The sequence below is a fragment of the Podarcis bocagei genome (genome assembly GCF_964188305.1).
Source record: "Podarcis bocagei genome assembly, chromosome: 7".
Taxonomy (NCBI): Eukaryota; Metazoa; Chordata; class Lepidosauria; order Squamata; family Lacertidae; genus Podarcis; species Podarcis bocagei.
The window spans coordinates 72,356,438-72,383,795 of NC_138132.1; the positions used below are offsets into that span (position 1 = coordinate 72,356,438).

The window sequence follows — 27,358 nt, forward strand, 5'->3', positions numbered from 1 at the left end:
TATCAACCAAGGTTGCTTGAGGACATGGAGACATCCGTAGCACTGACTCAGTGACACCTGCAAGCCAGATGCTAACCCATGCCATAGAGCAGCATGAGCAAGTTCAGCACATATAAACTGTTAAAATAAACACACTTGTCCTACACATTTTTTAAAAAAAGCGCTCCCTTTAATGTAAAGCATGTGTGCTCCGTAACAACACATTATCTTTTCTCGTAGCCACAGCCCGCTAACCACAGAGCTGAACCACTTGGCATCCACATGTGTAAATACAGGGCCAGCTACATTTTTTTTGGGGGGGGGAGGGAAACTAACCAACCAGCCAATCATTCTCTCAAACCAGAATACAAATTAACAGCATGAGAACACAGAAGCAGATGTTCACCTCTCCAGCCACTTTGACACAATGCACCTCAAGAAATTTACAGTAGCAAAACGTGGCAAATGTAACCAAGGCAGAGGCCCATAGGTAAGGGTGGCCATCTGTTGATGTTCACAGGCATTACTCGTTCCGAAACCAATAACCAACCCACCCACCCCCACTGTAGGTGTGGTGTCACATTTTTGCAGTTACACACACACACACACAAGTTGCTCTCATTTGGGAAAGCTTGGACTAAGGGAAAGGCCAATTTATTAGAGGCATTCTTACTTTACACCCACAGTGGAATATCTGCTGGGTATGTCTAGTTTCCTGCATGCACTACAGTTCCTAGACTTCCTTCTGTTGATACGCCTACCTCCTGGGGCTCCTTTGTGAGGAAGGGTTGGATACAAGTGTAATATATAGACTAGACTAAAAAGGTAAAGGTACCCCTGACCATTAGGAACAGTCATGACCGACTCTGGGGTTGTGCATTCATCTCACTCTATAGGCCAAGGGAGCTAGCTTTTGTCCGCAGACAGCTTCCAGGTCATGTGGCCAGCATGACAAAGCTGCTTCTGGCGAACCAGAGCAGCGCACGGAAATGCAGTTTACCTTCCCACCGGAGCGGTACCTATTTATCTACTTGCACTTTGATGTGCTTTCGAACTGCTAGGCGGGCAGGAGCTGGGACCGAGCAACGGGAGCTCACCCCGTTGTGGGGATTCGAACCGCCGACCTTCTGATCGGCTAGTCCTAGGCTCTGTGGTTTAACCCACAGCGCCATCCACGTCCCATAGACTAGACTAGACTAAACTAGAATAGAATAGAACAGAATTCCTGTATACGACTTCACATGGGCCCCTTCAGCCATAAAAATCCAAGTTACCAAAAACAAACTACCGTACTTTGTTCTCTTTCCCCACCCTGCAGCAATCTATTGAAGGCAGCTGCTCTTAATTCTGATCTCCTCTTCATGTTCAATTATGCCAGGGTGATGCAGTAGGTTTTTTCCTTTAAGAAAACAAACCCATTATGGTCCTACGAGCTTTGAGAAACATTTACATACAGATTGTGCCAGCCGTTCCAAAATGAAACAAAAACTTAAGGAAAGAACATATAATCAAGTCTGTATGCTCAAGTCTTATGATAACACAGAAGCCTTTTCGGGTCCAAATTATAATGCTTGACGATAACAACATCAGGGAAGATTGTTGTCAGAGCTGCTTCAAGATCCTAGCTCACAGAGGATCACGCTAGCCAGCGGTCATTAAGTAAAAGTCTTTATTCAGTTACAGTTTCCATTCCCAAGCTGCTGCGTGCAACTCTACGTCTAATGGCTAGATCGGCGAAGCTCCGTCTGAGTCTCCGCCCCTTGTGCACCAACTTAATATCCTAGCCCTGCTCCACCTTTTCCGCCTGACTGCTCTCCTCTGGGTCCCTCTGCCCCCCGGGGTCTCTTCCTTCCGGGATTCTTCTGACGCCGACCCCCCGGAACTCCCTGTCTCCTTGCGCCGGGCTTTAGGACCTGGCTCCCTTTCCTGGCTGCCTACTGCGTCACTTTCCTGTGCATTCGAACTTGGCGCGCGCGCCCAACCTTCCACTTTCCGTCTGACCGTTTCTTCGCTCCCCGATGGAGGTGTGGCCACTCCTGACTCGTGCCCTCCCCCCTGTTGCGAGCTGCCAGCGCTTGAACTCTGGCGCTCTTCCTCTTCCCTGCTCTCTGGCTGTGACGCTGGTCCCGATTTCCAACTGCTCTCCTCTGAGTCCCCTCTGGCTCTATCTTCCTGGGGTGTCCCCCTAGGCTCCCCCCTTGCCCTGACCACTGGTGCTCCTTTCTGTGAATCTTCTGATTCACTGGAAAGACTCGGAGATCTCGGGTCGTCATCATCACTCATCTGTTCTTCTGCCTCCTCCCCCTCGCTCTCTGTTTCCTCCCTTGCCCTTGCCTCTGCTCCTGAACCCCTGACAATTGTGTTTACTCAACTTCGCCTAAACTTAGCCAGCTGCAGGAATTTCGGATTTAACTCTCAGATGGTCAATTGAGGAGAGCGTGGTTGTGCTTAGGTGTTTGTGGGCTTCCCATAGTCATCTGGTTGGCCGTTGTGAGAACATGATGCTGGACTAGCTGGGCCATCAGCCTGATCCAGCAGCTTCTTCCTTTGAAGCTTGGTTATTCACTGACAAAACTGGGACAAGCAGCACTGAGGCTTCTTATACAGAAGGGGGAAGCTGTAGGGTCGTTTCAGGTTCTAGGTACATCTTCTTTGTGTCTGATTGGTGGAGAAGATGTAGCTGGGCCTGTTGGCCAGCTAGTACTTGTGGGAAGTCATAAGGAAGCCAAAAGGGACTGCAGAAAACGCCACCATTAGGGCTACCAACTTGATATGGATTGAAGAGAGCATAGCAGAGAGAGCATTTGAAGAGTGCTTAGAGGGTGTTCCCTACTTTAAACAATTTCATTTATGTGCACAGGGACACGGATCATAACCCCCGTGTTAAGGGGGTGAGGAATGCCTGTACTCAGACACTAGGAGACAGGAATGAGGGTGGATTTCAGATGGGAAACTGGTGTGTGGCTTCTCTCCAGATTGGGAACACATTCCAGATTAAGGCTCTGCACAGCTGCATCTCCTTTAAAAAAAAAAAGTCTGATGCCAGAAACTGTGTGGCAAGAGGGCTCAAAAGTTGCAGGACCACGGATAGCACCAAGGGTGCAATTTGCTCCCACAAAAGTTGAGAACAGACCAAGGGCTTATCCACACTCACCTTTTGTGCTGCTCTTTTAGGCATAGGTCCGCGCTTAAAAGTTCTGTGTCCGAGCATGCGTGCTTTGTGCCCCAAAGTTTTCCCCACGAAAACCTGCTCTTTAGCACTCAATTGGAACAAGCATCAATTTGGATTTTCTGTTGGCGGCTGTTTGCTCTTAGCTTTAAGGAGTGGGTTTTTGCAGGGAAAGCTATGGGGGGGTCACCCAGTCACAGAGCATTAAAGCACAGACCATGCATGAAAAGAGCAGAAGAGTGTGCAGAAGCCCCAAGCCTTTTGGAACCTTCATCCCCATGTTGATAGCGGTGGATTCTTAAAGTTTCATCTCTCTGGCCTGAAGATGGTCACTCATCCTCTCTCTAATGGGTTCCCTCCTAGTTTTCTCCCTGTGCCATTGGACCAGTGAGGTCCTGTGGGAGGTGTCCAACTCCTCAGGCTCCAGGGAAGCTGAGCACGAGGACAGAGCTCTGGCCCTATGGCCACAAAAGGACATTTTGAGGGTTCATGTCCATCAGTTTCATTGGTCTGAATCCCAGCAGCAGATCTGGTTCCTTAACTCAAGACTCTGTATCCTCTAACTCTTGATTGCTGCTAAACAGTGGCCAGTTGGTGTCATATCGCACCAGTTCTTAAAGACTTGCACTGCTTGCCAATATAGTTACCCTCTGAATTTTCAAGGCCTTGAACAACTCGAGATCTACATACCTGAAGGAGTGTCTGTCCGTATAGACCTGTCTAGGTGTTAAGATGGGACATGGACACCTTCCTCAATGTCTTCCCATAACCAGGAGGCATTCATTGTGCAGTGATGCCAGAGAAGAGCACCTTCACAGTGGCACCCAGACTGTGGAACTCCCCCTGCCCTGTGAAATTCATCAGATGCCAGCTTACAACACAATTTTATTGTGACCTTCCTAGAGCACTTTGGCTATTGAAGAGGCTGTAGATATGTTAAGTCAACAAATGAAGCAGGCCTTAAAAAAAACAAACCACAAAAACTGAAAACACCATAATGTGTAATTTTATCCCTTAGTAATTTATGCAAAAGTCTCTGTAACTTAATATACATGTATCACCACTGTCGATTATGAACTCTTTTTAATTGCTTTGTTGGTTAATAGCTTCCACTGTTATGGAACATGAGCATTAATTCATTTAGGTTTCTTTGGTATCAACAGACAGGAGGGGTGTGTTTTATCCCTCCCTGCTGTTCAAAACCAACTCCATCATATCATACGCTGCACAAGCTGTGTTTATAGCAAAGCAGTTGCAGTAGTTATCCATTTGTAAGGTTTCATTATCTGTCGCAGCAAAGCCTTTGTCATAAAGCGAAGGAGGAAGAAAATGATAGCAGCTTGTAAAAATGGGAGCTCAAGGTGCCCTGTGTTTTGTAGTAGACACGTGAAGTTTACAGGCACATACACAGAGGCAAGTATTATTTACCATTCAATGATGCTGCCCGTCAGCAGCAGGGAGAGTTAAAAGTTTGCTGCAGGCTACTAGGAGGAAATTCCTACAGAGCAAAAAAGATAATGAATGATAGCAATGTTCTGCAATTATTCAGGAAGTCTTTTGTGGCAGTTAGAAGAAACGAAAGAGTAAGGTGAGTTATTTGCAATAATTCTCTGTAAAGATCAGGGCAATACATTGCAGACTTTGTAAAAGAAGGAGAAACATTATGCGTGGAGTTGTTGTTGGCATCTGTCTGTCTCAAAAAACAATGGAGTGCACAGAGGAGACTGCAGCCAAGATGGCGGAAGTGGAGCAGAAGAAGAAGCATACTTTCCAGAAGTTCACCTATCGAGGTGTTGACCTTGACCAGTTCCTCAAGTGTCCTATGAGCAGCTGATGCAGCTGTACAGTGCCTGCCAGTGCCAGCAGCTCAACCGCGGCATGCGCCACAAGCAGCACTCCCTCCTCAAGTGGCTGTGCAAGGCCAAGAAAGAGGCCCTGCTCATGGAGAAGCCAGAGGTGGTCAAGACCCACCTGCGACACCAGAAATGGTGGGCAGCATGGTTGGCGTGTACAATGGGAAGACCTTCAACCAGGTGGAAATCAAGCCTGAAATGATTGGCCACTATTTGGGAGAGTTCTCCATCACTTACAAGCCCGTTAAGCACGGCTGACCTGGAATCGGGGCCACCCACTCCTCTCGCTTCATTCCTCTGAAGTAAGGGGATTTGGGAAGAGTTGTCTCTCTCATGTAAATAAAAGGGTTTCCCAACAACAACAACAAAACAATGGAGTGCACCTCCAGATTCTCCGGATTTAGCATTGTTATTCGTTAGCATACTATAGTTCTACTTTTATTTGTTTTTATTAATGGCTTGGGGAATGCACAGTATAACTAAAGTAAATCAGAGACACCCAGGAAGCCTATAACCCTAGAAGATGGCTCCTTTGTGACCTCACAGGCGCTCTTGGGTCAAAGGCTATCAATTATGCAATCCAGTCAACCTTCCGGTTTGACAGGCTCAGTGCTTCTGTTCAACACTCTAAGTTGCGCCCTGTAAATGCATATGAATTTTTTAACTGTAATTTGCAATTAGTTTCATTGTAAGTCTGCTCCACAAAATAAGGCTCTAACAAGCTGCCAACAGGGGTAGTCATCACTTCTGTGACTTCAAGCTACTCTTGTGTATTTTAGACCCCAGGTGAACTAACTTTCTCCTGCTTGCGCCTGGAAGTAACTTAGCAAGAGCATCAGCTTCGAATGGCATTAATTCTCCTCATGCTGTATTTAAACTGTGAAGTGCTGTGCTAATTTCTTCTTTAATTTGAAGAGTGTGTGAATACCATCATCAAGGCAACATTAATTCTCTCGCTCCTTAGGCTCAAGGGGAATGAATTCTCCTTAGTCTCGCAAAGCAAAGATTCAGCCAGGGCTATACAAAGGAATGTAAATACTGTACAGCTTCTCAAGCATTTGGGGGAAGCAAAATGGCAACCTAAAAAAGCTGGGAGGATGGCCTTGTTCTGCACACTTACTAGACTTTCACCACTTGGTATTCCATGGTCATAAAAGAGGGCCTTTGAAAAGTATTTCAGCTATTCTGAAACTGCACCCTGCAATATGTAGGGGTTGAAACCTAGAGAAACACTGCTTCCATTCAGAATTGGCATATACAAATGAATAGATACGGTGGTTAAACAGGCTTGAATGTTTTGAATGATTAAGCAGGAAACTCAAGGAGAATGTAAACCAATAAAATGCACTGAACCAAAGAGGCCTAGAATGGCCTCAAGGAGATTCAAACACTCTGGCTTATCTGACCCCTTTTGAAAATACAATGTTGGATTTCCTCATCATGATGTCCCAGAGAAGGCTACAGAAATTTAAATATACAATATTAAAATCAGCTTTAAACAAATTACAGCCAAGAGACATGCGTAGGTCCTAACACACACATGCACATACACACACACACACACACACACACACACACAAATAGATATATGTATCAGGTGTAAAGAGGTCCGTCTTTGAGCACATCAGGAGAAGAGTTAAATCGCAGTGTCAGTTCCCATGAGGCTGGTCCCTCTCATTCAAATGTCCCCACAGCCATGCAGGAGGTTGCTGATATATACCGTATTTTTCGCCCTATAGGACGCACTTTTTCCCCTCCAAAAATGAAGGGGAAATGTGTGTGCGTCCTATGGGGCGAATGCAGGCTTCAGGAAGCTCTCCGCAAGCCTTGGGAGCCCGCGGGAGTTCCCGTTAGGCTCCTTAGGCTTGCAGATAGCCGCCTGCATCTCGAAGCCTGGGGCGCGCACAGCGTGACCCGGGCTTCGGTTCCCCAACCTGGTTTGGAGGCTGGGGGCAGGGAGAAGCGCGCTTCTCCCCGCCGCCAGCCCCACAAGCTGGGGGACAGCGGGGAGGCGCAGCGCGCCTTCCCGCTGTCCCCCGACCTGGTTTGGAGAACCCTCACAGTGTTCAACTCCCACCCAGAAACCTATGTCCCCACTGTGGAAGGACATTTAACTGTATTTTTATTGTTTCTTTCATTTTCTTACTTTGCAATTGTTATGTACCAAGCTTGGATCCTAGAACAATAGGCAAGTAGGATTCTAGAATGCAACAACTGATTGGCTTGCAGGAAAAGACCAGTCAGGCTCCAGGAGGGAAGCAGAATCAGCCAATCAGATGGAACTCATTGTGTAAATAATGTATATAAAAGCCTGAGGTTTGGGGGGCAATTCAATCACTGTTTTACAAGCTGCAATAAAAAGCATGAAATCACTACAGGACTCCGAGTATATTTCAGCAATTTAAAAGGTAAAAGTAAAGGACCCCTGACAGTCCAGTCGCGGACGACTCTGGGATTACGGCGCTCATCTCGCTTTACTGGCCGAGGGAGCTGGTGTTTGTCCGCAGGCAGTTTTTCCAGGTCATGTGGCCAGCATGACTAAGCCACTTTTGGCGAAACCAGAGCAGTGCACGGAAACACCGTTTAGCTTACCACCAGAGCAGTACCTATTTATCTACTTGCACTTTGGCATGCTTTCGAACTGCTAGGTTGGCAGGAGCTGGAACCGAAGAACAGGAGCTCACCTCGTCGCTGGGATTCAAACCACCGACCTTCCGATTGGCAAGCCCAAGAGGCTCAGTGGTTTAGACCACAGCACCACCCACATCCCAATTACTTTGCATTTTACTATATTACAATTTGTGCTCCATAGATTTCAAACTGCAGTACAATAAAATACAATATAAGAAATAAAAGAAGCAGTACAAATACAGTTTAAATCAATATGAATATATAATGTGGACACACCATGGACTACTTGACTGACACTCACAGACCACTTGTGGTCCATGGACCACAGTTTAGGAACCCCTGGGTTACAAGCTGGGTTCCCATTTGTGCAATGCTTTCCTCTCACCCAGAATCTACATTGGGGCCTTTTCGGTTTCAAGCAAAGACCATTTTCATTTCCCCCAGCTTGACTTTACTGAGCTTAATGTGATATTTCAAGCCGATGTTCTTTATTCAGCTCTTTCATTGATTGCTCTTTTATATAACGTATCTCTCTTTTTATGTGAACCATCCTAGAAATGCTCATTCATTCATTCAGTGAATGCCTTTCCTATTAATACATTGATTAATGAATCGAGTTTCAGGGCCATCTCCTGAGTCTCTGGAAGTCACATCTGCTTGCTGGTGGTGAATACAAATTGTTCCTAACATCCATCCAATTAAGGGCATATGAATAAGCATTACATCTGAAATCCTGTCCATGCTTCTTAAGAGCATTGATCTACAGCAGGATGCACAGTTGGGTCCCCAGATAGCCCTCCAACACTATTATTATTATTATTATTATTATTATTATTATTATTATTATTAGCAGCAGCAGCAGCAGCAGCAGCAGTGGAAGCCATTTCATTAGAGTAAACAGGGCACTGCTCTACCCTGTTTTACATATCACTTGGGAAGACAGGCAAACTAATGCCAGTGTAGTGGAAGAAGCAAAGAGCACCAGTGTTACAGCAATGATTCTTCAACATCAACTTCGTTGGACTGGTCATGTTGTGCAGATGCCTGCTTATCATCTTCCAAGCAACTACTCTATTCCGAACTTAAAAATGGAAAGCGTAATGCTGGTGGTCAACAAAAGAGGTTTAAAGACTGTCTCAAGGCAAATCTAAAAAAAATGTAGTATAAACACAGACAATTGAGAAACACTGGCCTGCGAGCTCTCCAACTAGAGAACAGCCTTTACCAAAGGTGTCATGGGCTTTGAAGATGCTCAAACTCAGGATGAAAGGGAGAAATGTGCTAAGAGGAAGGCACGCTTGGCAAACCCTCACAGTGATCAACTCCCACCCGGGAGCCTATGTTCCCACTGTGGAAGGACATGTGGATCTAGAATTGGCCTCCACAGTCACTTACGGACTCACTTTTAAAACCATGTTTATGGAAGGCAATCTCACTCGGCTACGAGTGATGGCCAAAGAAGAAGCAGCTTCACCAACCTCAGTCTGCCCTCAGCTAGCCTCCCACCTGCCCTGCCTTTCTCACATATAATCAAGGAAGGGGTGGTTCTGCCTGTTATTGGCTCTGCCTTCACCTCCTGTTGCTCTCCCTGCCTTCTGCCCTTCCCATCCCAAAGGGCACCAGCCACCACTGATCATAGGCTATTATAAAATAGGCTTCGAAATGGCTTATCTACCAGCAGTGGCCAGATTCAGGGAGCCGCCCACTAAAGTGTGTCACTTGATGTAGCCTTTCCTTGCAAGGGAGATTCTCCAGTTTCCCCTTTGGTCTAATTGTGATTCCTGCTCATGCTAAGGGCCACGTTTTATGTGAACTGGTTTGCCAAAATCTGGGGCAATCCACACACACACAAAAGGCTCAGAAGGTGCTCAGTAGAGACTAGGACTCCTGAGTTTCTGGTCCTTGTGCTTAATGAATGTTCTAAATAAAGGGAGCTTCACCGCTGTTCTTCATGCAACATGCCTTCGGTTCAGTCAAGCCACTTCCCCCATGCCCAGCTCCAGAAACACAATCAAAGCTGGATCAGAAAACACAAGATAGGCATCCGGCAGGCTGTTTATTCAGTAAACAGCTGCAGAGTGGTTTGCTCTCCATTCTTTCCAGTGACACGTTTTGGCAAGAAGCCGGGCCAGCAGTAAGCACCATGCTATTAAAACAGGAGAGCAAGGTAAATAAGGTGCCCCGAGGCAAAAAGGCCTCGAGGTCAGACGTGGAACAACGGAGACACAGATCTATGCTTTATAGAGACAAAACCATTTCAAGGGATGGATGAATCAGTTTGTTTCCTATCAGTGTCACTCATGTGCTTATTCATAGGTCTGTTTCACCCTGCTCCGCATTAATCTGTTTTCTTTCCTCTCTAAAAGATCATGAAAATTCACATTTAAATACACATCTTTGAATTTACAAAATGTGCCTTTATCTTAAAAAAAAAAAAGCTTTCATAAACATATTTTGCTACAGTTTATGAACTATGGAATATGAACCAGAGACCTTCTACATACAAATCATCTGCTCTGCTGCTGTGCTCTGCAGATCTCCCATCTTCTCTCTTCCCCACCCTAACTTAGCCAGGCACATATCTGGCACACACACACACACAAATCAACATGGAAACTTTTAATAGGTCACAGCAAATATGCCACCATTTTGCTACCCCCCCCCACTCCCCTTTAATTATCATCAGCACTAAATAAAAAAAATAAATGGCACGATGCCAGACTCCCAGAATGAGAAAATCCTAATCGACAAATCATTCCAGGAGGAAGTTAACTTAATGGGAAAAACTAGTGGGTGGCAGTAGGTGGATAAGGGGAACTTAGCTGAGTTGGTTACAGTGTGGTGCTGATAATGCAAAGGTTGCAGGTTCGACTCCCATATGGGACAGCTGCATATTCCTGCATTGCAGGTAGTTGGATTAGATCAGGCATAGGCAAACTCCGGCCCTCCAGATGTTTTGAGACTACAATTCCCATCATTCCTGACCACCGGTCCTGTTAGCTAGGGATGATGGGAATTGTAGTTCCAGAACATCTGGAGGGCCAGAGTTTGCCTATGCCTGGATTAGATGGTCCTCAAGGTCCCTTCCAACTCTATGTTTCTATGCTATTAGGGGCAGAACATGAGAAAGTGTCCTAGGAACCTAACCTGCATTCTGGGCTACGTGAACACGACACACTAAAAAAACAACACATTGCTTCCCCAGATAGAATGCTGGGAACCTCGTTTTTTCAAGGGAACTGGGAACTGTAGCTCTGTGGGGGTGGGGTACAGTTTACAGGGGAAAGTGGTCTGCTTTAAACGTATGCCTTAGAGAGTCACTTCGCCAAAGAAATATGTAAACAGTATTTATATCCTGCCCTTCCTCCAAGGAGCTTTGGGTGGCACACATGGCTCCTCTCTCCATTTCATCTGCACAACAGCCCTGCAAGATTGGTTACACTGAAAGAGAGCTGGTGCCAAAGTTGCCCAGCATGTTTTGTGGCCAAATAGACACTTGAGGCCAGATGTCCCTGATCCATGCCGAACGGTCAGCAACCACACCATATTGGCGCCCATGTGCCATTTGATTTCCCTTTTGGCTGCATTCAGGGCCTCACCCTGCAAAATCACACCAGCTCGCCTGACCCTGCAGAACCAAACCAGCATTGATTCTCCTGTTACCAGTTTTAAACAGGTTCCCGTCCCCTTAGCAAGTGCTGTCCAGACTTTCCTTCCTTTGGGCACCTTGAAGGCCAGCAACTTAGGACTCAAACAAGCAAGTCATCAGAAGATCTACTGATAAAAAGGTTGCATCTTACCTAATCTCTCTCTCTAGCTTTTGGTTTAAAGGGTTGCCATGAACCCAAATGCTTCAGAGGACTCCCCGGGAAAGCAACAGCACATCAGAGACCCTCTTTGAGGAGAAGGAAGCAAGCGCGTTTAAGAAGGGAAGGATCCACCCAAGTGGAACTCCTCGGTCTTCTCCAAGTTAGAGAACCCAAAGCGATGGTGTTTTCAGCTCCTTGTCGTACTGCTTTCCGCGTTTCATTACGTTTCCAGATAAAGAGCAAAGGCCAGAGACAGAAGGTTCTGTTGCAACCATAAACGCTACCGAGCTGTTCCTGTAGGAGCTTGTTAGAGGTTGCCAAACTCGCTTTCGCTTCAAAGAGGGGAAGAAGTGCTAGCAGTACAAAAACCAAAAGACATCTAGGGAGAAATTGGTGGCGGGGTGGGGAGAGAGAGAAATGTACAGAGCACATACCTCAGTTTTCACTCTTTTTCATTGGACAGAGAGTGCAGCTTCAATGATTCTGTCTCCTGTGCATACACGGTGTCTTCCATGTAGAAATCTCAAAAGAGAGAGAGAGAAAGCAAAAGCTCCTCCCATGTATATTTTGCATAAGGAGGGCCCGGAGATTACAAAGCAACTTTTTATCGTCCTTGTTCCAACAGCTCCAAGGTAACAAGTTCTGACGGAGGAGGAGGAGGCCAAAGGCAAGCAGAGGGAGTTTACCGGCCTTAGGTGGACTTCATTCTGCCTCTCGCTCTCTCTTGTTTTCAAACAAACGGGAACTTGTTCTTCAGGTTGGGAGCTGAAAGAAAACTGTTTGTGGCTATATTCGAGCGCGGTGCTGCCTTGTGCACCGGCGGGCTGGGGATGATAAAAGGCATGTTCTGTTAACTCGCAGGCTCCCACGTGGGCGGTCAGGTTAACCATTAGCACACAGACGGGATGGGCTTGGAGTTTTGGACTTCCTCATCCCGCTGCCAGGGGTAGTTGCTCCCTTCGCCAGGTCTGTTGTAGCAACAGCGAAGAGAAGGAAAGAAACAAAACAGGTTTTCATATCTGCAGTAGTTCAACGCAAACATCTGGCATCAAAAGCTTATTCTGCATCCTTATTATACATTTATTATTTTAAGGGGTGTGTGCGGTGCTGCAGCATAATGCTCTGCATGTCGAAAAGCCCAGGTTAAATCTCCCAGTCTCTCTAGTTAAAAGGATCTCAGGTCCTGCCAAGACTTTGGAGATACTTTGCCAGTAGAAGCAGACGAGACTGAGCTAGACGTAGGCAGTACTGCATGCAAATCATGTATACAAAGTGAATACATGCAGCTTTATTATATCTGTATAAAAACCATGTGTTCAGTTCATGGGGTAGAGCCGAAGTTTAGTGGTAGAGCATCTGCTTTGCATGCAGAAGGTCCCAGGTTCGGTCCCCTGAATTTCCAGGTAGGGAATGGGAATGTTCCCTGCCTGAAACACTGGAGACCTACTGCCAGTTAGTGTAAAGGTAAAGGTAAAGGGACCCCTGATCATTAGGTCCAGTCGTGACCAACTCTGGGGTTGTGGCGCTCATCTCGTTTTATTGGCCAAGGGAGCCAGCGTACAGCCTCCGGGTCATGTGGCCAGCATGACTAAGCCACTTCTAGCGAACCAGAGCAGTGCACGGAAACGCCGTTTACCTTCCCGCCAGAGCAGTACCTATTTATCTACTTGCACTTTGACGTGCTTTCGAACTGCTAGGTTGGCAGGAGCAGGGACCAAGCAACGGGAGCTCACCCCGTCACAGGGATTCGAACCGCCGACCTTCTGATTGGCAAGTCCTAGGCTCTGTGGTTTAACCCACAGCGCCACCTGCATCCCTTGCCAGTCAGTGTAGACAGTACTAAACTAGATGGCCCAATGGGTCTAAGGCAGGTTCTAACATTGGTACAGGGACACCAGTTGTCTCAGAGCTTCATTCAGGTGGTCTCCGTGGTTGTGGTTCAGGCGGGGAACATATTCATATTGATTTTCAATTACCTCTTTTATATTTTATATTCTGTTTCACTGTGTTACCATTTTAATTTCACGGCATTCAAACTGTAATATGAGAACACACATAAGAAATAAAAGGATATATTTAAAATAGATGAATAAATGAGTAAATTAAGTTAATTCAGAATATGCAGAAAATATTTTTTTAAAAAACCAAAGTTAAGGGACCGCAGAAAGAGGGGGAAGGAAGTTGAGTTTTGAAATGTTAATATGATTGTAGAATTATTGAAATGTATAAAACTGAAAGCCATAAATAAAATTAATAATAGTAATAGTAATACTGTAGAAAAGATTTTGAAGGTTGGCTGTGTTTCAGTTTGTGTACCATTTTGCAACGTGCAGATTTGGCAGGTTCATCATGTGCACTAAATTGAATTTTCCTAATTCTCACAGAGGCACTGCTCTCAAATAAACCTAAGGCCCAGTTTCCGCTTGGGCAGGTGGATACATGACTCGCATTCCAGGTACATTCTTTTGCCCATGAGTGCCCATTGTCAATATCCAGGTAACACAAAAAGCTAGGCTGCATACATACCATACATTTAAAGCATATGACTTCCCCCAAAGAATCCTGGGAACCATAGTTTACCCTTCCCTAAAGTATCATTCCCAGCACCCTTAAACTACAGTTTCCAGAAATCTTTGTATGGAATGTACACTATTCTAGAAAGAGTGGATACACTGGCAGAACAGTAAAACATAGCTTCCAACATTGGCCATCTCCATAGTAGCGCATTATCTCACGACATATAACTCTGGTCTGATGTTTATTTGTGGGTGGCCTGGAATACGGACTCCCATTCTCCCCACCCCCGGTCATCTAATTCATTGATATTCCACTGCTTGCCACCCACACCAGCTGGTGGAGTATTGACAGAAAATATTATTGGCGTTTTGTTTTGCCCTGGCCCTCCTCAGTCACTCCTCCCTCAGTTAGTTTTGGGGATTAAACCGCAGTTTGCTTGTCTGCAAGATCTGGGGTTACACAGTGCTCTGAGTGGGGTGGGGAGGGGCTTCCCGGTCTTTCAGTACATTAAAACAATTCCCAGCCTTCATCTTCCAACTGATACAGAACTTCAGCTTAAAGCATCCAGAGATCAGATTGCATTGCTGAAGGCAGGGGAGTCCTGAACCCCTTCTTGCTTTTCACCAAAAACAAACCCATCCAAGAGTCCCTGCAATATCAAAGAAGGTTTTGGTTTTATTTTTTTAATAGCAGGACAATAGCAACATGGAGACCCTTGTTTCTTCTTTATCCACAGTACAACCAGGAGCGCTGGGCACCATGAGTTCCGATCACCACATCTGCAGAGCTATAATTTGCAATGAGGTGTGCAGGGGGATCTGTAGCACAGCAAGAGGAGATCTAATTTACTTATTGCAATGCCTGGACTTGGGGCCATCTCATATTCCTCCCCGCCTGCTGCAGCAAACTCTCAGAGAAGTTTAAAAAACAAAAACAATGAAAAGAGGCTGAGGAATAATTTGGCATGCACACACTAGCAGCACAACAGGAATTATTGGTGCTTTAAGTTGAGAAAGCAGAGGGTAAGAAATTATAGAAGGACTGAAGGGCAAAGGACAATAAACAGACCCTGACCCAGACATTTATTTTATTATTACAGGTCTCATGCAAATCTCATATGAGCAGGAAACAGAAGCCAGAGTGTGGTAATAGAGGCAACCTACTGAAACATCACCACTATGTCCATTTCAGTATACCTGAAGGAGCGTCTCCACCCCCATTGTTCAGCCCGGACACTGAGATCCAGTGCCAAGGGCCTTCTGGTGGTTCCCTCATTGTGAGAAGTGAGGTTACAGGGAACCAGACAGAGGGACTTCTCAGTAGTGGCACCCTCCCTGTGGAACGCCCTCCCTTCAGATGTGAAGGAAATAAGCAGCTATCTTCTTTTAAAAAGACATCTGAAGGCAGCCCTGTTTAGGGAAGTTTTTAATATTTAATGCTGTATTGTTTTTAACACTTGATTGGAAGCCGCCCAGAGTGGCTGGGGAAACTCAGCCAGATGGGCAGGGTATAAATAATAAATTATTATTATATTATTATATTTCTCTGTCTTTCATTTTCCACCCCAGTGTTAAGTTCAGTTCTCCACATTTCCACAACAGTTTGCGTTACACACACACACACACACACACACACACACACACACACATGATAATTCAACGGCAAACTAGTGTGAATTTTTCCAAATGTACACAGTTCTGTATGCAACTCTATCTAACATACGAATTTTTGCAAAACGGTTTCCCAGATATTATATAATATTTTATGTCTTTTTTTTCACCAGATAGATGCATTTTCATGCACGCCTTACCCTACTGTGTACATTTTTGTCCACGGTAGTTGGCTGGAGAAACCGCAATACAAAATTCGAAGAAGTGTAAATTTCAAAGGATGGCTGTGTTTTGGCTCGCTTATTGTTTCAGAAAGCTCCAATTAGATAAGATCACTTTTGAGTGCAAACTGGATTGGATTTCTCTCCCCCACGCTGCCATTCCTAGTCACTCGTGGCACATGACAAACTGCCCACCCAAGAAAGCATGTGCTATGGACTGTCCACAGTGGCAGGGACTGCCAAGGTACTGCAGGTTGTTTTTTACTTTTGGGATTTTCTGCAGAAAGGTGAAATTTGGACAAAATGTAGAAAAAGCACGAGATGCCATTTTGATGATGGCAACATCATGTGGCCAGTACCAAAAGAAGAAAACAGTAGAGCGTAATCGGCACCAAGTCCATAATAAGCTGCCTTGTGCAAGCGTCTTCCCCACTCCACGAATGTCTTGATTCATTGCCTGGTAAGGAGGACTACAAGAAAGCCCCAGTTCATGGTGTTGCAACAAGCAAATTGCTCATCAATCAGGTTCCCTCTTGCTGCTTCAGAGCCCAGAAACCTCTTTGCAAATTACAGCTCTGCCCTCACCTAGCATCAGACTGAGCATCCCATAGACAGAGCTGTAAATCATCCCGCCTCCAAGTCAGAGCACTGGAGTTGCTTAACAGCTTGGAAGTGGCAGCCTGGGAAAGTATACACAGAAGGTGCCCAATTAAAAAGAGAAATTGCTTACAACCAAATATATTGCAAGAACACCAGAGAGTTTTGGCCCCGCTTCCCCTGCCAACTAAAGGAAGGAATTTCCTAAAATCTGAATCCATTTTCAAATGAACCTCTAAGACGTCATAATTGTGTTACATAGGAGGCTGTCTTCTGCTGATGGGGCCCATTGGTCCATCTAGCTCAGTATTGTCTGCACTGACTGGCAGCAGCTCTCTGCAGCTTCAGGCAGGGTTCTCTCCCAACCCTATCAGGAAATGCTGGGGATTGAACCCGGGGCCTTCTGCATGCAAGGCAAATACTCTACCACTGAGCTACCACCCTTCCCTTTCCCCCCGGTTTTTCGTCGAACGCTCACTGTTTCCCTCTGCCCTACTTCCCCTGCTGCTCACATCACAACTAAAATATCAATAGGCAAGAATCAAAAGGGAGAAATGCAAAATACTTGGGGAGGGGATCTAAAGGATGCAGGATTCGCATCAGCACTCAGCATCCTTTGGAGGCTGCCTTGGCCCGAAAGCCCAGCAGGACTGACGTCTGCCTTTCTTCTCTTTTTAACACAGTAAATCTCATTGGCCCCTGCTATCTTAAGTTTCGACAGCGCCCTGAAAGACAGCTCAACTTAGATCCCATCTAGCGTCTTGCATGTGAAACAGCATCATGCCACTATAAACACTCATGGCTTCCTACCCCCCAAGGAATCCTGAGAACTGTAGTTTGTAAAGGGTGCTGAGAGTTCTTAGGAGACCCTTATTCCCCTCAGTGAGCGGGAATTCCTATAGAGGTTTTTAAAAATCTATCTATCTTCCCAGGGTACTTTGAAAACTGTAGCTCTGTGGAGAGAATATGAGTCGCAGCACTCCTTAAGGAACTACTACAGTTTGCAGGATTCTTTGAGGGAAGCCATGGCTGTTTAAAGTGGTGGGACACTGATTTAAATCCATATTGTGGATGGGGCCTTACAGGACATAGTCACGAGGGGGGGGGGGTCTTCTGCCTGGAGGTGTTGACATCAGTATAAACTAGGTTACCAGACATCCCTGGATTTGCAAATCTGTCCCCAGACAAATTCCGTCCCTGGAATGTCCCCAGATTTGCAAATCTGTTCCCAGGAAACGTGGCAGCGGCAGCCTCAGCAGCCCAGAGCCAGCCTGGTAGTGCAGTTGGCTCTGGCTGACTTCAGGAGCTGCTTGCTGCTGCCACCACTGCCAAAGGGGAACCGGGGACATCCAGCAGTACAGATCTCCTTCCCCCTTCCCCCTTCCCCCTTTGTTTTGACTGATCGGGGGAGGTTCGGGAATCATGGGCAGGTCGCCGTTGCCCAGGAAGGGCACAAGGCACACGGTTTCTCTGCCAGGCACGATGCAAAGCCCTTCTTTCGCACCCTGTGAGACATAAATGTGCAGAGTTTTTAAAAAAACTGGGCAACGACCACCCGCCCATAACTCCCGATCCTCCCCTGATCAGTCAAAACAAAGGGGGAAGGGGGCAGGAGATCGGGGGAGGCCCGGGAGTCACGGGCATGCAGCACACTGTTGCCCAGTTTTTTAAAAACTCTGCGCATTTATGTTTCACAGGGTGTGAAAGAAGGGCTTTGCACCTTTATACAATATGCATGTGTGCTTGGGCCCAGGGTCTTTTGCCTCACCATCCCCACAACTGACTCCCTGTTGCTACTCAGCTTCAAAAAAAAAGGGGGGGTCCCTGGATTCACTGGAAAAAAAATCTGGTAACCATAGTATAAACACCCATCAACCCAGTGTCCCCAAACGTGGAGGCAGTCCTGCTTAAAGCATGCACCAGATCTCTCCCACCCACCCACCAACCCTCAATCATGAAAGGAATGCAGATGCCTCAGCCTCATTCCAGAGATGTGTCATCAACACTGATTATAAAATCCCCAGACGAAACACGACCCTGAGAAGAGTGAGGTGTGAGAGTCATTGACTGATGCAGAGCTTTTGCCCTGGAAGCGGGTGGTGAATGCTTTAGCTCCAGATACTTAAGATACTTAAAGGGTATCCCTTCATTCCTGGGGAGTTTTAAACCCCAGAGCTGCAGAGATTCACCAAAACTGTGCCACGTCCCCAGGGTTTCCTTGTTTTTTAGGAACTACTGGCATAAAATAGGTGTGCTGGCATTAAGATGAGCCAGCTTGGTTAAACCAATGCCCCATCTAGTTCAGCATCCTTTTTTTGCAGTGGCCAGCCAGGTGTGTGTCAGAAGTCTGCAAGGAGGACTTCTGACAGCACTCTCCCCTTTCCAGCAACCGGGATTCAGAAGCCTGCAAGCAAGGCATGAGTGCAAGAGCCCTCTGCCCACCTGCAATTCCCTGTTAACTAGGATTCAGAGGCATAACGCCTCTGACAGTGGAGGTAAAGCATAGAGGTGATGTCCACTGCTTTCAAGGCTTCTACATTTGGACATAAGCCTTGCTTGTACAGGAGTTTACATGTTCAGCCACCAATTCCACACACACACACACACACACACACACACACACAGTTGACATTAAGTAAATAGGATAGAATCATAAAGTGGATTTGAGATCAATGTGTGCACCGGCAGAACAGCAGCACCCTGGGACTGAGTGAAAAATGGGCACTTGAGATTTTCCACCCTATTTGTAGGCGGCAAAATTGGAAAATGGAGAAGGGTGCATTCCACTAAATATATCCCAGGGTGCAAAATCTGTTCAAAAAAGAAAGTTTGTTTCTCAGTTAATAATGAATGAAAATATTGTCTGTTTGTCCCAGAAGTTAACTGCCAAGCCGATTCCTTTCAACATTATTAACTATATTGGTTTGGACTCAGAATTGTGTCCAGTACCCAACACTATTTGCCAGACAAAAAAAATCCTTACATAAATAGGCAGCTACAAGCTTCTCTCCTTGTTGTCTCTGATTAATAGCCAAAGCTAATATGAAGTTGCCTTATACAGAGTCAGAACATTGGTCCAACTAGCTCAGTATTGCCCACACTGACTGGCAGCAACTCATCCAGATTTCAGGCAGAGCTCACTCTCCCAGACATACCTAGAGATGCTGGGGACGGAACCTGAGACTTTCTGCATGTGCATACCTTCCAACTTTTCTCCGATGAAAATAGGGACATCCTATTCCATGATGATGATGATGATGATGATGATACCCCAAACATCTGATTGAGCTGCTTCAGCCACTCTGGGTGGCTTCCAAAATTTATTAAAACATAATAAAACATTAAATATCAACAGAACTTCCCTATACACAGCTGCCTTCAGATGTCTTCTAAAGGTTGTATAGTTATTTACCTCTTTGGCTCATGGGTGGCATAACTCCTTACCCTCCAATATTTCTCTGATAAAAATAGAGTAAAGGACCCTGACCATTAGATCCAGTCGTGACCGACTCTGGGGCTGTGGCACTCATCTCGCTTTATTGGCCAAGGGAGCCGGCGTACAGCTTCCAGGTCATGTGGCCAGCATGACTAAGCCGCTTCTGGCGAACCAGAGCAGGGCACGAAAACGCCGTTTACCATCCCGCCGCAGTGGTACCTATTTATCTACTTGCACTGGTATGCTTTCAAACTGCTAGGTTGGCAGGAGCTGGGACCGAGCAATGGGAGCTCACCCCGTTGCAGGGATTCGAACCGCCGACCTTCTGATTGGCAAGTCCTAGGCTCTGTGGTTTAACCCACAGCGCCACCTGTGTCCCAAAAATAGAGTAGGGATGTCCTAAGGAAAAGCAGGACAATCCGGGATCAAAACAGAAAACAGGACAGCTTCTGTAAATCTGGAAAAATTGGAACTCTTGGAGGGTCTGCATGCAGAGGAGATGTTCTAAAAATAAGATTCTAGTCTCCCATTATTCTAAATTAAGAGGGTTTTTTAACAGGAACAAAGGAAGTTGCCTTATAATGAGTCAAGACCATTTAACTCAATACTGTCTACATTGACTGGCCGTGGATTTCAACAGATTTTGAGAGGATACGCATTGCTTGCTGCTATCTTCTCCTTAATCCATTTGCTGAATAGCAAAGTTTAAACCTAAAGGAATCAGCATTCCCAAGTCACAGGCCCAAAGCAGGGAAAGGATAAGGGAAACATCCTTCTTGGAGCATAAAGCTACAATCTCAGCTGACACCACAGCTCTAAAGAAGCAGCTTAGCTTCTCTGGTTCATTCGATAACTGTACAATGGGGCCATCATGGTATTACTCACTTGCTGTTGCGAGAATCACCAAGCCTGCAGCTGATTAACACCCTCAGTCCTATATCTGTTAATCCAGAAGTAAGGCTGAGATCGCCCCTTACTAAAAACAAAATAAGTATGCATTGATAAAGAACATTTCAGAGGTGAAGAGTCAGACAGCTAAAAGAGACTGTGCTTCAGAGACTGTGTGCTTCAAATTGATGAGCATAATCATGCTCCAGAACAGCAAAAGGCAAAAACCTTAATCCTGGCAGCTGTTCTTTCCTGTGAGAGGTTGGGAGTCTTCCTCCAAGGTCTCAGTTTGAACACCATTCTAGGCAACTATTGTCAATTCTACTATGATTAGGCAGGTGTTTATTGGCTAACAAGCTACACCTGTTTGGAGTTCCGTCTGCTTCACAGAGTCCTACTTTTTATTATAGAGGAATTTATTTCTCAGCTCTCTACGGTAAGAGCCATAGCTCAGTGATAGAGCTATCTTGCAAGCAGAAGGTCCCAGGCTCAATTCCCAGCCAGTGGTGTCGCAACGGGGGAGCGGTTTGCCCCGGGTGCCATGTCTGGGTGGGTGACAAGAAGGCACCCCACGGGGCTCACCCCGCCACAGCCGCATGTAGAGGATCCTCTGTTTGTGGCTGCGGCTGTGAGCAGAGGATCCCAGCACCGGCGGCAAAGCACTATGTAAAGCGCATGTGCAGCAGCACCAACAATCCCGGCACCGTCTGTATGGCGCTGGAGCGGTGGTGCCAGCAAACCGCTATGTACAGCACATGTGCGGCGGCGCTACGTACAGCGCATGCACAGTACGTAGTGACACTACACATGCGCCCTACGTAGCGACACCCCGCCACGGGTGTCACAACGCCTTCATTCGCCCCAGTGTGGAGAGCCAGTGTGGTGTAGTGGTTAAGAGCGGTAGTCTCGTAATCTGGTGAACTGGGTTCGCGTCTCCGCTCCTCCACATGCAGCTGCTGGGTGACCTTGGGCCAGTCACACTTCTTTGAAGTCTCTCAGCCCCACTCACCTCACAGAGTGTTTGTTGTGGGGGAGGAAGGGAAAGGAGAATGTTAGCCGCTTTGAGACTCCTGAAGGGGAGTGAAAGGCGGGGTATCAAATCCAAACTCTTCTTCTTCTTCTTCTTCTTCTCCTTCCCAGCATCTCCAGGTAGATTTAAGGAGATACTTCTGCCTGAAATACTGAAGAGCCACTGCCAGTCAGTGTAGACAATACTGAGCTAGATGGACCAATGTAGTCTGACTCAACATAAGGCAGCTTCCTATGTTGCAATGTATATGCAGCTTACAGTTTAAATCATAATTATTGTTATTATACAACTCAAGCAAAGTACAGTGAAAATATGCCAAACAGAACAACACAAAGTACAGATAAAACATCAATCTGCCCAGAAAGACAACAGCCTTCCAGAATTAATACTTAAACATATTCCTGTGTGTGTGTGTGTGTGTGTGTGTGTGTGTGTGTGTGTAGCCCCTCCTGACTTTTTTGTTGGCACAATAAAAGTGCGTCAGTGGTGGTTTTATACTGGATGGTCCAAACTTTACAGAGATCACAGAATTGTAAAGTTGGAAGGGACCCCAGGGATCATCTAATCTAACCCTCTGCAATGCAGGAATCTCAACATGCAGCCTCTCATCCAATTTGAAACCATACCGGACCCTACTCCGCTTTGGAAATCATAGAATTGTAGAATTTGAAGGGACCACAAGCGTCACCTAGTCCAGCTCCCTGCAATGCAAGAATCCTTTGCCCAACGTGGGGATCAAACCCACACTCTTGGGATTAAGAGTCTCATGCTCTATTAGCCATCCAGGAGTGTTCTAGCAGTTTTAATATTTGCCCCATTATTCTTACCCGGAGTTATTACATTGGGAGGGGCACTCTTTCATCATCTGGAGGTGCGCTCTTGCAGGATACCAGGACAGAAAAACCTTGCAATGTTTTTGTTATGAAAAGCTACAGGATTTCAGCAGGGAGCTATAGGACATGCACTGATTGGAAACAAAGCAGTATGAGTGCCCTAAAACTTTAGTAGGTGCAAACAGGATTGAAAGTGGGGTGCCCTTATACCATCAAGAGCACAAAATGACTGTGGGTTGTACCCAATCCTAGTCCAATTTAGAGTAGACTAACTGAAGTTAAGAGGGACGCGGGTGGCGCTGTGGGTTAAACCACAAAGCCTAGGACTTGCCAATCAGAAGGTCGGTGGTTCAAATCCCCGCGACGGGGTGAGCTCTTGTTGCTCGGTCCCTGCTCCTGCCAACCTAGCAGTTTGAAAGCATGTCAAAGTGCAAGTAGATAAATAGGTACCACTCCGGCGGGAAGGTAAACGGCGTTTCCGTGCGCTGCTCTGGTTCTCCAGAAGCGGCTTAGTCATGCTGGCCACATGACCCGGAAGCTGTACACTGGCTCCCTTGGCCAATAAAGCGAGATGAGCGCCACAACCCCAGAGTCGGCCACGACTGGACCTAATGCTCAGGGGTCCCTTTACCTTTAACTGAAGTTAAGACCTAGCTTTAAGAAGAGGTAAGCTAGGATCAAATTTGTGAAAAGAAGACAAACAATAATTTTTGAAAATCTATTTATAATCCAGTGTTTATAATCACTATTTGCATGAGCTAAACAAGCTACCAAGATGATTAGCATAACAACCCAGACAGCTGTAAAAATAAAATCACAGGTTTTTTGTCATTGGGTCACAGGCTAACCATCAGAACTACCTTGGGGGAAGAGGAATGAAAATCCAGTTGGTTAAGGCTGCAACCATAAGCAAACTTCCTTAGTCATTGAGATTATCGGGATTTACTTCAGAGTAAAGTAATGCTTAGGGCTTGTACTGGAAGTCTCACATCAAAAGACTAGATTATATACATTCCTTTGCAACTCAAAGTGTTATGGTTTTAGAAGAGAAGATAACGGACAAATAATTATTGTGAGAGATCGTCTAAAAGATAATTAGTTCATTGTACAATATTGGACAAAGTTCACATGAATATGCCTGTAATATGCCTGTTACACATTTTCACAAAAGGCTGATACCCACGGTGCATGTCATCCATAATATGCAATTCTAGGGGTCCTCATTAGAATTATCTGCTCTCCTCAGTGAGTACAAACTTTAAAATAATAGCTTACTACAAGATAGAAAGGATTCTGTCTTACTCCCAGAGAAAGAAATGGTTCACAAACTCAAGGGCTTACATGGTGCAAGTCTACCATCTAGTGGTGTTCTTTTTCTTTGGAGAAGACACTTTAAAAAATAATAATAATCTTAATGGCAATGAGAAGAACCAAATAACTTATCCCCACAGATACAGAACTTCACTTGAGCTACAGAATGTAAGGTGTCTCAGGGGGAATCCAGCTACTTGCAGAATCCAAAATAAGGGCCAAGCTTAAAGACTGTTTCCTCTTTATTCTTGTGGCGTGATAGAGAAAAGCAACCTGGTAAGATGAGCCTGCTAGATAAAGCCAATGGCCCCGTTAGTCCGGCAGTCTGTTCACACAGAGGCCACACAGGCGCCTCTGGGAAGTCTGTAGGCAGGACCCAAGTAGAAGAGCAATCACTCCTCCTGCAATTCCCACAACTGGTACAGTGGTACCTCAGGTTACAAACACCTCAGGTTACAAACACTTCAGGTTACAGACACCACTAACCCGGAAGTAGTGCCTCAGGTTAAGAACTTTACCTCAGGATGAGAACAGAAATCGCACGGGAGCCCCCATTAGCTAAAGTGGTACCTCAGGTTAAGAACGGTTTCAGGTTAAGAATAGGCCTCCGGAACGAATTAAGTTCGTAACCAGAGGTACCACTGTATTCAGAAAGAATACCTCTGCCTCTGACCATGGAAGCAAAGTACAGCCCTTGTGTGACTAGTAGCCATTGATAGCTTTATCTGCCATGAATATGTCAAATCATATTTTATAATCGTCCAAGTTGGTGGCCATCACAGCCTTTTCTAGGAGCAAATTCCATAGTTTAACCTGCTTCCCAAAAAAGATTGAACTGATGCAGAGGGATGGGGGAAGTGTGGGATGTTTGCACTGATGTATCTCCATCTAGCCTCCCCACAAACAAATCAGGTTAAATGTGCTTTAAATAGCCAATGTTGTCTAATCACCCTGCAAACAAATCAGGATGACTGTTCAATGAGCAGGCTGTCTGGAAGCACCCGCAAAATGGTCATCAGGGTTTGGAAAGAGATTACCTAAAGAGCGAGGAGATAGATGAACTCCGCACCCCAAAGTTGAACTAGACTTAACCATCCAGGGGACCTTTACCTTTATCTGTACTGGGAGTGAGGGAAATATCTGAGGTGGGTTGGGAATCTGTGGGGCTTGCTCAGAAAGTCTCTCCATGAGTGGGGAGGCCAGGTAGAAGAAGAAGAGGAGGAGGAGGAGGAGGAGGAGGAGGAGGAGGAGGAGGAGTTTAGATTTGATATCCCGCTTTATCACTACCCAAAGGAGTCTCAAAGCAGCTAACATTCTCCTTTCCCTTCCTCCCCCACAACAAACACTCTGTGAGGTGAGTGGGGCTGAAAGACTTCAAAGAAGTATGAATAGCCCAAGGTCACCCAGCAGCTGCATGTAGAGGAGCGGAAACGTGAACCCGGCTCACCAGATTACGAGTCTACCGCTCTTAACCACTACACCACACTGGCTCTCCCCCACCCTACCCCACCATGTCAGGAGTTTCCCAATCTCAGCCTCCCTCTGGATCCCAGATCATTTTCTGCCTTGTGGCAACTGGCAAAGGTTTTGGAGCGTTCCCACATTAGTACACTAGCCATTATTAAGTTCTTTTTAAAAAGCAACAGAGCAGAAGCTGAGAAGGCAGGGGCAGCCCTCTTTCCCCTTGGCCAGGCAGCAAGGGATGAAATTGGTGCTCATTTTCTCCAGCTGCAAATACACAGGTGCAGAGAGAGTCAAGAGTATTCACCAGTCGCATTCACCTCTCTGTAACTTGGCAGCAAATGGAAAAGTCCATTTGCCAGGCAGGTGAAAGGGTGGCTGAAGCAAAACACTCTTCTGGCTCCTGAACCGCTGCCCAGAGAATAAAATGGCTCTTTCAGCATAGTAACTGACCATCCCTGAACCCATGGATCCAACAGCTGCTCTTGTTTTTCCATCCACTGCAACTACGAGGAAATCTGGCAGGAGGTCTTGAGATCAGTGGACCACCAAAAGCTCCTGCATCTGCTGGCTGAAGAAATGCAAAACAGCTTCTTGACAAAAGTCTGCCAACCACAGTTGTAAGGCTGAATAACCTGCTTTCTAGCTTCCTTCTCCCCTAAATGTTGGGGATGGGTTACTTACGTTGGGACCCTTGCGTGGGGGGGGGGCGAGAGAGGGTTAAATATTTCTTCTCCCTGATTCTTGGGACACAGAGAGTTGCCTCCTACCGAGTCAGAGGCAGTGTTGTCTGCATTAACTAGCAGGGGCTCTCCAGGGTTTCAGGCAGGGCTCTCGCCCAACCCTACGCTGAACTGTCAAGGATTGAACCTGGGACCACTAGCGTGCATGGCAGGTGTTCTACCACTGAGCCATGGCCCCTTCCCCTCTGCAATGGGAGATTAAGAGAAGTGAATGCTACTAGTTTCATATTTTGTTCATGGTGACATCTGAGATGCTACCTAAAAAGACAGGCTTTGTATACCAGCTTTTTAGCCCAGACACCTTCATGAAGGGATTATCTGCCATGTTGAGGTAAGAGGAAGAACAAGGTGATGGAATGGCAAACAGAGCTCAGCACATGGGATGGGAATGTGCCTATTTAACAAGATCCATTTCAGGGCTCTTGGAATTGGACACTGGGTGTGGATCCCTCCCATGGTAGCATGCATCAAAGCCGCCTTTGACCAACGAAGAGTTCGCTGGGATACCAGAAATAGCTATTGTGGTGAGGGGTCCTTACTCTAGAGGAAATGGGTAGAGCAAGGAGCCCCATGTTTCGTTTCTGCTGTCTTGCCATTAACAGCTGAGAGTCCCCCCAGGCTAAATTATTGGCTCCAACTGCCAGTTATGCCATCATTGGCTTCGCTCAAGAGACTGTGAAGCAAAGCCCCAAACAACATATTTTGGTTGCTCTTACAAAATAGCAGATGATGATGTATTTATTAAATCTCTGAGGGTGGAGAGGCTATTGAGATTTTCTACCTAAGGCCATCCAGTAATGGTGTTTTGTGGGTGGCTCAAGGGAGTATTTTCCCCAAACTCTCCCCATTTAAAAACGTCCTCCAGAAACAGACACCCACACACCCCAATTTAGATGGCAACCCCAATGGGGTACACCACCCTCCCGGATGGTGGTTTTGAACATCCAGTACTTATTCATGCTGTGAGTCCTGAACAAAGAAATCTGGTGGGCTGCTTGGATTTTACGTTACTGAAGTAGCCCCTTTCGCCTCATTGCAGATCATCTGCGTTATCTGCAAACCAGCAAGGTCAATGCCAAAGGATCAGGAACGACAACCATCCTCTGTGGAGGACGGCAACTCCCTCAAACCACAAAATTGCCCCTTGACAACTATCAACACCTCCAGCCGTTGTCTGGCTCCCATCAATGGACTATGTACTTAAGGGTCTCTAGTCCACAGGCAGGGACCACTTCACCTGGGGTTCCATTCCCAGCCCCTGCTTTTGTCA

The 27,358-nt window shown here is 46.2% G+C and overlaps 1 protein-coding gene and 1 pseudogene across 3 annotated transcripts in view; one reads left to right on the plus strand and one right to left on the minus strand.

Annotated features, from left to right (window-relative positions):
• The window catches only part of PLCH2 (phospholipase C eta 2), a 326,994-nt gene extending 314,688 nt beyond the window's left edge, over positions 1–12,306 (minus strand). Inside the window, exon 1 of one of the 2 annotated variants that reach the window (XM_081201387.1) lies at positions 11,876–12,306. The gene's annotated coding sequence lies outside the window, so the exon portion shown is untranslated. Of the gene's footprint in view, positions 1–11,432; positions 11,822–11,875 lie in introns of those variants that run through there. The other variant, XM_081201388.1, reaches the window with a different exon arrangement.
• Positions 4,859–5,322, plus strand: LOC308591730 (small ribosomal subunit protein uS19 pseudogene; annotated as a pseudogene). Its single transcript has one exon. The product of its transcript is annotated as a small ribosomal subunit protein uS19 pseudogene (transcript).
• Positions 12,307–27,358: the final 15,052 nt, after the last annotated feature.